This window comes from Melospiza melodia, chromosome 13 (assembly GCF_035770615.1).
Source record: "Melospiza melodia melodia isolate bMelMel2 chromosome 13, bMelMel2.pri, whole genome shotgun sequence".
NCBI classification, from domain to species: domain Eukaryota; kingdom Metazoa; phylum Chordata; class Aves; order Passeriformes; family Passerellidae; genus Melospiza; species Melospiza melodia.
Window position 1 is genome coordinate 20,952,699 of NC_086206.1, and position 10,353 is coordinate 20,963,051.

Genomic DNA, 10,353 nt, shown 5'->3' on the forward strand with positions numbered 1-10,353 from the left:
ACTCTTGAACCCGGGATCAGGGAAAAACACAGCCCTGGAGCACGGGGGGAAGAGCTGGGAAAGTTATTTTGAGGTTGCAGACAATGCTCACCATGAGCAGCACTTTGTTTTTCTGTTTGTTCTGAAAACGTGGTTCCAGTCGAGCTGCAGCGTGTCCATGTTTATGTGCAGGAAGGGGAACAGAAGCCCTGGAGGCACCGGGGATGGGACATTGCAATTCCCAGATGTGGGAGCTCTGCCGAGTTCCCTGGCCCTGCAAACGGGCTCGGAAGTTCCCCCGCTGCTCCTTGGGCTTTAATCTGTGTGTGAAAACACATCCCCCCCTGGTGTCTACAGGTCAGCAATTCCTCTGGGTCCAGATCTTCCAGCACTTTTTAGGGAGGCTTTGAAATGAAAAAGCTGCATTTTCAGGAAATTAACCCTCAAATCTTCACCTGCTGAGGCAGTGAGAAGTCTTTCACCTCCTGCACACCCAGCTCTACTCACTCCCTTTTGGTGCTGCATCATTCACGGTTATTTCCATAAGCTCAGAGATTCTCTGAACTCAAATTGCTTTCTTTTCTTTATTTTCCATGTTTCTGGTGCGGTTTGGAATGTGTGGGGTCACTCAGAGCTGGCTCCCACATGAGGCAGGACATTGCTGGTGTGAGTTCTCTGATCTCTTGAACTCCCCAGTCCAGCTTCTCACGGGGGATGTGAGAAAGGAGGATGGGGGACAACCAAAGCTCTGCTTTGAAAATGCAAAGCACGACAGGAGCGTGAAACAGGGCAGGAACTCCTCAGGGAATTCTGGGCTCCACTTTTGAGGAGTTGCTGTGTCCACAATGGTGACTTCAGGGATGAATCTTCCTCAGAAAATTGAGGGTAAAGATGAGACTGAACACCTGATAGCACCAACCTGCCCTAAAACATCCATTTAAAACTCCAGCACTGACTTAGGTGAGCTCTTTACACAAACTTCCCATCACCCAGGATGGGAAAGGCCACTCCACGTTCCCACTGTCTCACCAACATCTGCACACAGCTGGCAGGCAGCTGTGGCTCCGGGCTGGGGCGCACACACACACACACAGAGCTCCCACGCCCAGATGTCCCATGCTTGTTTCTGGTGTGTCTCAGGTTTGGTCCCTGCTTTGTTTGGAGGAACATAAGCTGCACTTTGGCTGTGTTTGCACATTTCGTGCTCTGAAGTCGTCCTGTGCTGTTGTCTCTGGCAGCCCCTCTCCAGCTCTGACCTATACAAAGCCCACGTGGTTCGACTTTGTTATTTTTTTATAGTCTGGAATATGCTCATTCAACAGGATGGTAAATCCAGCTGTATCAGCAAAGTAAAGAATAACAGGCATGAGAGCCTCAGAAAAGGCTCAAAAGCTTTTTCCCACAACTCTTCTTTGTGCTCCAACACTTGATTTATTTTTCCCTTGTTAATGCTTTCTGAAGCCAGTAGCAAGGAAGGAATTAATGCCACAGATTAAGCGGGAGGACATGCTGACAGCACAGGAACTAAATCAACCAAAAAAGCATTGCAATGGTTGGAATTGCTGGTGTTGGAGAGTTCTGCCTCTGTCTGTATGGAAAGAGGAGGATAAAGATAAACCCTGCAAACAGAGAGAGCTGTGGGGCTGCTGATGGCAAGTGTTTTATAGAATCATGGAATGGTTTTGTTGGAAGAGATCTTAAAAACCATCCCATCCCAAAAAAAAACCCCAGAAAATCATGGAATCATGAAGGTTGGAGCAGGCCTTTAAGATCATCAAAGCAGCACCACATTCACTACCAGCCATCTCCCCCAGTGCCACATCTATGTGGTTTTTACACAATTGCAGGTGTAAGGACTGCAGCACTGCCCAGCGCAGTCTGTGCCAGGGCTTGGCAACCCTTTCCAGGAAAAAACGTCCCCAATATCCAAAATATTCAAATATCTAAATCTCCCCTGGCAAATCCTGAGGTCATTTTCTCTTGTCCTGTCGCTGGAAGCAGCTTCATGCAGGAAAACTTCACAAAATGAATCAAAATAACTTTTGTTCTCCAGGCTCAGGCTGCAATTTTCCTCCTTCACACAGATAAAATAGGGAGAAATCCACCCAAAATGTGCCCTCCAAGCTGTGGTGGCAGCCAGAGTTGGTCATTTCCAAAGGCAGATCCAGCTGTCCATAACTGGGGTTTGTTTTGAAAAAAGTTGAGAATTCTTGTTTTTTCTCTTGGCTGTGCTGACAGTCCAGCAGAGGCCCCTCATTCCCTGCTTTTTCCAGAGAACCTGGAGCTGGCTGGGAGCTGGCAGGTGGCTGCTGCTCCATTCAAGGCTCGTTTATAACCAGGAGCTGATAAAATCTCCCAGCCATTGAATTGGCTTCCTGGATTTTCTGTTTGGAAATCGGTGCTTTAATATCTCGAGAACAGAGGAAGCCAAGGAAGGCAGAGGCTTCCCTTGAGGGAAGTACAAAGCGTGGCTCTATCCAGATACACGTCCCAAGGGACATCCATCTAAATCCATCAGCAAAGTGCCAGGCTTGAGGCCAAAAATTCCCCGTGAAGCTGTGAAAGCCCTTACTTTTGCCATTCCAGCAGGATTTCCTTGGGGTTTCTGCACTTTTTGTGAGAAAAATCAGAGCAAATAAATAAGATTGTCTGAGCAAAGGAGGCTGACACTACCCTCCTCTCTGATCTCTAGTTTTAACTGGTTGTGGATTGGGGGAAATACAGAATTTCTGATTTGAGTAAAGCAGTCTCTGACTGTGCTGGGATCCTGCATGCAGCACCTTCTGTGCCAGAGCAGAGAGATTGCGGAATTATTTCAGCTGCTCACCAGGAGCAGCTGCCACAAGAGAGGGTCCTGCTCCCACTGTTCACTGGTTTATCCCCACCCTCTAAAGCACCCAAATCCCAAAATTCCCCTCAGGGAAAGGCTCTGGTGACTCAGTCCCAGCACACGTGGGTGCTCACATCTGAGTAAGCACAGGAGGATTGGCTCTTGGAGGAACGGCTGTTTCCATGCTGCTCCAGCCAAACTTCCTCAGGGAGCAGCCAAATTTCTCTGCATGTGTCACTGCCCTCCTTTGCCTGTCCTTCATCAGACACCAGGGGTTGCAGCAGGGCTTTGGTGCTCTTGTTTCATCAGAGCAGCTTTGGGGTGTTTCAGTGTGTCCCCGGTGTCACTGAGCTGTGACAGGATTCACCAGCCCAGAACCAAAGCTGCTCCTGATTGAAATGCTCCAGCAGCTGCTCCCAAAGGCTCTGTCCAGCTCTTGACACATTTTCCAGGACACTGACCCCCATCAATCTGCTCCAGCACCACAACAGCCATGAGAAAGCAGAAATCTTACACTGTCTTTGTGTCTGTCCCAGATCTTCTTTAATTAGGCTGGTGAACCATTAATTAGGCAACCTAAGCTTCTTTAGAGATGCTTAATCTTCCTGGGCAAGCAGGGCTCACAATATCAGGGATGGATCCAGCTGACACCAGCTGAAACTGCTTTTCCTTACCTGTCACTAGCCTTGTTTTGCTCTATTCCCAATTTGCTGATGAACAAGTTTTGATATTTTTCCATTCATTTATGTCCCAAGCTGACCCAGAAGCACTTCAATGCAGGTGTCATTACACAGATCCCTGGGGTCAGGGGTTTGTAGGGGCACAACTTGGGGCTCAACCCTATATCTCTGAACCTACTTTGAGATTTCTAAAGAAATAATTGAGTGAACCTGAGAGAAATGAAGTGAGTGAAAGGAAACCTTAGAAAATCAGGGGTGAGGAGTGAGAAGTGAGTCCTGGCCAGTGAGATCGATCATATTGCTCAGAGAACAAACCAGCCAATTATACCTTAAGATCCCCTGCCCTTACGCAAAGGACCATTTTTTTCCTCACCAATATTCAAATTCGGAGTCTGATGCAACCCGGGCTGGAGTGGAGTCAGGCTGCAGTGGCTGCGGAGCCCCACGAGGTGTCAGCGCCAGTGCAGCCCCGCTGCTGCTGCTGCTGCTGCTGCTGCAACACCCGGCCCTGCCTTGCATCAGCTCCGAGCACGGCTCGGCTTCCAGGGATGCGGATGTGCCGGCTCCAGGCACAGCCTGGATTCAGGGATGTGGGTATCCCCTGCAGTCAGGGGTGTGGGTATCCCCTGGATTCGGGGATGTGGATATCCCCTGGATTCAGGGATGTGGGTATGCCCTGGAGTCAGGGATGTGGATGTCCCAGTTCCAGGAGGCCCACAGGGAAATGTTCTCCAGTGAGCAAAGCATGTTGAGATGGAGAAATCCTTTGTATTTCAGTTTCTCCAGCTTCAGGACCTCCTCAGGAATTTGTCAGTGGAGAAAGTACTTCACTATTAATCCCATTGTTTTGCTGAGAACGTGTCTGAGCACATTCAGGGACACCTCCTCTGCCATGAGGTGCCTGCACAGCCCAGGGCTGTTTGTTGGGATGCCCCATCTCCAGAGAGCCCAGGGCTGTTTGTTGGGATGCCCCATCTCCAGAGAGCCCAGGGCTGTTTGTTGGGATGCCCCATCTCCAGAGAGCCTGGGGCTGTTTGTTGGGATGCCCCATCTCCAGAGAGCCCAGGGCTGTTTGTTGGGATACCCCATCTCCAGAGCAGAGCCACAATCTGGCCACAGTCCTCAGCACTATTTGCCCTCAGAAAGCAGATATAAATTCACTTTAAGAAATCCTTAAATGCTGTACGGACATCCAGTTATCTTACAGCCAACACTCAGTTCCCAGCACAAACCCTTCCTCACAGAGCTGAGAACATTTTAGAGATGTTTCCCTTAGATGGGGAAGGAAATGCTGGGGGCAGATGAAATCAGCACTGAGACACAGCCAGGCTGGGGCAGGGCAGGGTTTAGTGTCCTGCTGGTTTTTGTGGCAATCCAGGGGAAAATGTCCTCATCCAGGTGTTCTCCAGCACCAATTTTCCTGTGTCACTTGCTGAGGGAGCCTTAGGAGCCTGGGCTCAGTGGCTCACCTGTGTTCAGGGGGAGAGATCTCCTGGCAGGGAGGGTGAGGATTGCTTATATATTATCAGAAAAAGGTTTAATTTAAACATCACAGAAAAATCAATGAGCTCCAGCACAGTGAGACATGGGAAGAGACTGGCTGTGGCATTTTCAGAGCTGTATTTAAGCCCCTGTCGGAGGGCTGGAGGGAATCAAGCTGTTCTGTGGAAAGGTGCACCTGGATCATTTCTCCCTGTCCTGACATGCCCAGCTGAGGAGGGAAGGGACAGGCCTGACCCTCAGTGTTTGATTTTTACCTCCCTCAGCCCTGACAGCAGTGCCACTGTTGACATTAATTCTGCTTTATCTCCACACCACCACTGACCCCGGCTGATGGGTGAGTCGGTTTTCCCACAGCTGGTTGGCATTGCTGTTCCCGGTGGTGCTGTGACAGCCTTTGGGATCAGAGGGATTTCCTGCCCTGCCTGCTGCTGTCAAGGCACTGGACAAGGCTTTACCAGTCAGAGCAAGGCTGGGGAGGATTTGGTGAGCTCTGCTCCAGTTCACTCTGGTTCCCTGAGCCCCTCAGCAGAGATAACTCCTTACATCTCTTATCTTGCTCAGCATTTACCCTCAGGAAACGATGACCCTGGCAAGATTCCTTGTGGTTTTGCAAAAGGAAAGAAAATATTTGTTCATTCTCAGCAGCTTAAAAAGGTACAAGTGGGTGTGTTAACCACTCTCTTGTGCAGGAATGTTCTCCTGAAGCAGTAACCTGCAGGAGGAGGAGCTGCTGTAGTGGGGTCAGTGCAGGAGACACAGGAGAGCTCTCCCCCATGGTTAAAATTATGTTGAATTTCCTTTCTCACTCTTCCCTGTGAGCCCCCAAAATCTCAGCAGAACCTCTAGGGATGAGTGGCAATTTAGGCACCATGAAATGTAAATAAAACTTTGCTTTTCCTTCCAGCAGAACACGGAGTATCATCTGCAGAGCCCCCCACCTCCTCCCAGCACTGCTGCTGCATGACTGCCCACATGGATTCAAAGTGCAGCAATTTAGATTTTAAAAGATGACATCACATGCACTCCTGAACACGTCTCAGGGTGTTTTTACAGACATGATGTCACAGGTGATTGTCCCATATCTCTCTATCACTGACTCAGTTTTTGAAGAAAAGGTCTAATTTTAACCTGCAGGCTCAGTTAAGTGTTTCCATCCTGTTCTCTCTGAAAATAACCACCTTGATTTCCTGATCTGAGATGTCATTTCTGCTGCTAGAAAAGACAGAGTCACACAGGAAGGCCAGCCCCGGGTGTCAGGGACACGTCACAGCTGGGGTTTTCTGTACTACCTACACAGAAAGCAGAGGTTTTGTGATGCCCACATGAACAACAGCCTGACCCACCACACTCCATCCATCCACTGGTGAGGCAGGTGGGAATTAGATCCCATTGCAAAACCAATATTTACTGAGCTCCTGCTGGGCAGCTCTGTCTGGCATTGCTTGGAGTGCAAACGGAGTTTCTGTGGTGGTTCCTGGCACCCAGCACAGCTTCACTCTTCCCACAGGGTGAACTGGCACATCCTGGGGAGTGGGACTGGGATTGGGACTGGGACTGGGATTGGGATGGTGGCTGGGTCCCTGGGGCTGGTGGGCTGCAGGGTGTCCATGAGGGGTTATTCCTCCCTTCCAGGCTGTCCCCACAGCAGCCAGCAGCAGTGCTGGGTTATACTCTATAGCAGAATATCCTGAGTTGGAGGGAATCCAGAAGGATCACTGAAGTCCACCCACTGGATTTTACACAGCTGCTTTTCCTGCAGTTTCCCTGAGAGCCCAGGGCAGGCCCCTGGAAGAGGAGGACACAGGGAATGTGTTTGTGCACACCAGCTGCCCACTGCCCTCTTTCATGGTGCTTTCATGGACAGGCACCTCCTGCTCACTTATGGCACTGGGGCATGTCAGTCCATGAAAAAATTTTGTTATTTCAGGACACCATGAAATCAAACAGCCCACACAGGGCAGTGAGTCCTTCCATGTGGCACTGCTGCCACGGGACATCCACTGGAGAATCTCCAGGAAGGTTCATCAGTGGGAATTGGTGAATATCACACAAATGCATGAACCAGTGCTGCTCTGAAGTGCAGAGCAGCTGTGAGGAGAGGCTGCAGCTCTGCCCAGGCACAGACTTGCCTGGAGAAGGGCTCAGCTGGAGGCAGGCATGGGCTGGTGCTGGGCTCATTCCTCCCAAATCTCTCACCTTTATCCCCTGCAGCCCCAGGGCAGCGGAGTTTGAACAGGCTGGGGGATCTTTATTGGGGAGAGGCAGTGAGTCAGGCCCAGCCAAAGCTCTGCCTGCGTGCTCACAAATCCCTGCAGCCCCAGGTGAAATCATGGCAGCTTCCCCCAGGTGCTGCAGGCACTCTGGCTGCCCTCAGAGCAGGGTTTGGAAGGTTTTGCATTCCAAAGGTTGTGGCCCTGTGCTTCCCATCACCCTCTGGGATTCTGTGTGCAGGGATTTCTTCCTCCTGCCCACCACCAAACCACCAGCAGGAAATCTCCTCCTGACCTTCCTTTTCCTGTTTCTAGGACCAAATCCCTTTTCCTGTTTGTAGGATCAAATCCCTTTTCCTGTTTGTAGGACCAAATCCCTTTTCCTGTTTGCAGGACCAAATCCCTTTTCCTGTTTGTAGGATCAAATCCCTTTTCCTGTTTGTAGGACCAAATCCCTTTTCCTGTTTGTAGGACCAAATCCCTTTTCCTGTTTGTAGGATCAAATCCCTTTTTGGTTCCAGGCCAATTTTCCTCTTTGTTTCCAGTTCCACATCTCCTCCCAGGCCCTGTTTCTGTCACACCTGGCTGGAGGCAGCCACCCCTGAGATCTGTTTTGTCCTTGTTGTGTTCTCTGGGTCTCCCCATGTCCCTCAGGGGGATGGATCCCCATCCCAGCAGGATTTAGGGAATGAGGCTGGAGCAGATTTAGGAGCAGATCAGCCCTCAGTGATCCTTGCAGGGTCTGGCCTGGCGCCTGTGAGGCTGTGGCACACAAAGCAGCGTGTGCAGCTCCACAGAAAAGCTGGAATTCATTTCATAAAGCCAAGGAAAATCAAATGAAAGCCTCCTGCCCTGCCTAATCCCCTGCATGAATCAACAGAGCTGCAGCATCCAAAGGCTCCAGGCTGGAGCCTTTTTCCCAGTGGAGAGCAGGCCACAACAGGCAGCTGGGAAAATCCAAGAGTTGCCATAAATTCTGTTCCTGAGGGAATCTTCTGCAGCACAACTTCCCTTTCCTGAGGCAGCTCTGCACTCAGTCCCTTTCCTCCAAAAAACAAAAAAGGAAGGAAGAAGAATCTGCAGTTTTGGGGGAAACCAGGGCAGAGCCAACTGTTTCCTGCTGCTTTTTCTGATGCAACAGCCCTTGGCAGGGTCTTGCATCAGTCCCTGAGGATGCTGCAAGCCCATGGCCAGAATGAGGAGAGTCACAAAGTGCTTTTCAGGCTGATTTTTCTGTGTGGAGGGCAGGAGAAATCCAGATGGTATTTGGCCCACACAGCAAGAAGCAAATCCCAGAGAGAATATTTTGCAGGATTTATGGGTTTATCTTGTTTGCCTTGGGTACAGGAGCTTCTCTCAGATTTGGTTTCCTGATTAAGACAGACAAAAACCTGTTTAACCTTTGCTCAGCAGTGATAGCACCTGCTCAGGAATTCCATGGGGTACTAGGAAAAAGGCTAATTTTGCTTCAATTTCTATTAATTTTAATTAAATGTGGAAGATGAAGAGAGAATGGTTTGAGGCTTGCAGGATTTCTAACTGGGTAATACCAGGCTTCTGGTTTTTCTAGAAAATATTAGAGGTAGCTGAAGAAAACAAACATAAACAAGGGACAAAAGGATTTTCCATCCCCAAATGTTCCTCTTCAAGAAAAAATTGTGACCAGCAAGAGTAATTTTTGATTATTCAGAGGGTCTGGCACACACTGGGATTAATGTGGCTCTAAATAACTTTCTTCTGTGAGCTGGGATTTTTATTTTGACCACGTTATTTCCTCTACCTGAGGAAGGACTGCCCAATTAACAGCCCAGACCTTTCCATGCAGCTGCTCCCCCTGGAATGGGGCTGCCCAGAGCTGATTCCTGCAGTAATTGCACAGCCTGAGCCATCATGTGAGAGCTTAAACCCTTTACATTGTGGGGAGCCAGTGCCTCGTGGAAAGCCTCTTGCAGGCAACTTTGTCAGTGTGGATTATGGGGCTTTTTTTCCCTTAATGCAAACCCAGTGCCGGCACAGGGATAAATCCCATTTAGCAGGAGCAAGGCTGTGGACAGACAGACAGACAGACAGACAGACAGACAGGAGACTGCAGCCACCAGCAGGGAGCTCAGCCCTGCAATTCCTGCGGTCCATCAGGAATATCATGGAAAGATCCAGCTGCCTCCAGACATGCAGGAAAAGCTGAGATAACCCCAAAACCTTCAGCTTCATCTTCCCCAGAAAGGTTCCATGGGCTGCTGGCTTTAGAGCCACCAGGTGATACCAGGCTTCTGGATTTTCCAGAAAATATTAGAGGTACATAAAGAAAACAATCACAAACAGAGGGGAAAAGGATTTTTCCATCCCCAAATGTTCATTCTCAAGAAAAAACTGTGACCAGCAAGAGTAATTTTTGCCCTGGTGCCTTTTGGCTGCTTTTGGAAGCCGGGGCCAGCAGGAATCTCCTTCAGGTCCTCACAGGCTCCAGGAGGGTTTGGGATATTCTCCACCACAGGGCTGAAATCCCAGGGACTGCTGCTGGCACAGGCACCAGGGCCCCTCCAGCCACTGAATTGTGTTTTAGCTGAGCTGCTGGCTCTGTGCTCCCACATCCAACGTGCAGCAGCTCATTGCAGCACAGAGCTCCCGAATTCCTGAGGTGCCCAGACCTGATTCCTGTGCAGCCCAAGGGATGAGGCTCCTGCTGGTTACACAAGTGAGGAGCTGTGTGTGCAGAGGGGCAGCCCCTGCTGTTCTGGGCAAGTCAGAGCAGAAATGACCTCGCTGAGAGCAGAGCCAGGCTCCTGGAGGTGTTGACCAAACCAGGCAGGAAATGGCTCCAAAGTGGAGCTCACCACACTCCTGGAATATCGCAACATCGCGAGGGTTTGCTTAGGCTCAGGGCTCTGTGCCTTTCATTCCTATCACTCCTTTGGGGTAATTCTGGGAGGCTGCAGGATTTGTCACCTGATGCTGTGACAGTCTCTGGACAGGTCCCTGGTGATGCTGGCACGATGCAGACACGTGGGATGGGAGCTGCCCGTGGAGATGGGTGAGATTTAACCTCCAGCCCCAAGCATTCCATGGTTCTGAGGGCTGCAGTGACTCTGAAGGCTGCAATGAGCTGCTGCATGTTGAATCTGGGAGCACAGAGTCACCAGCTCAGCTAAAA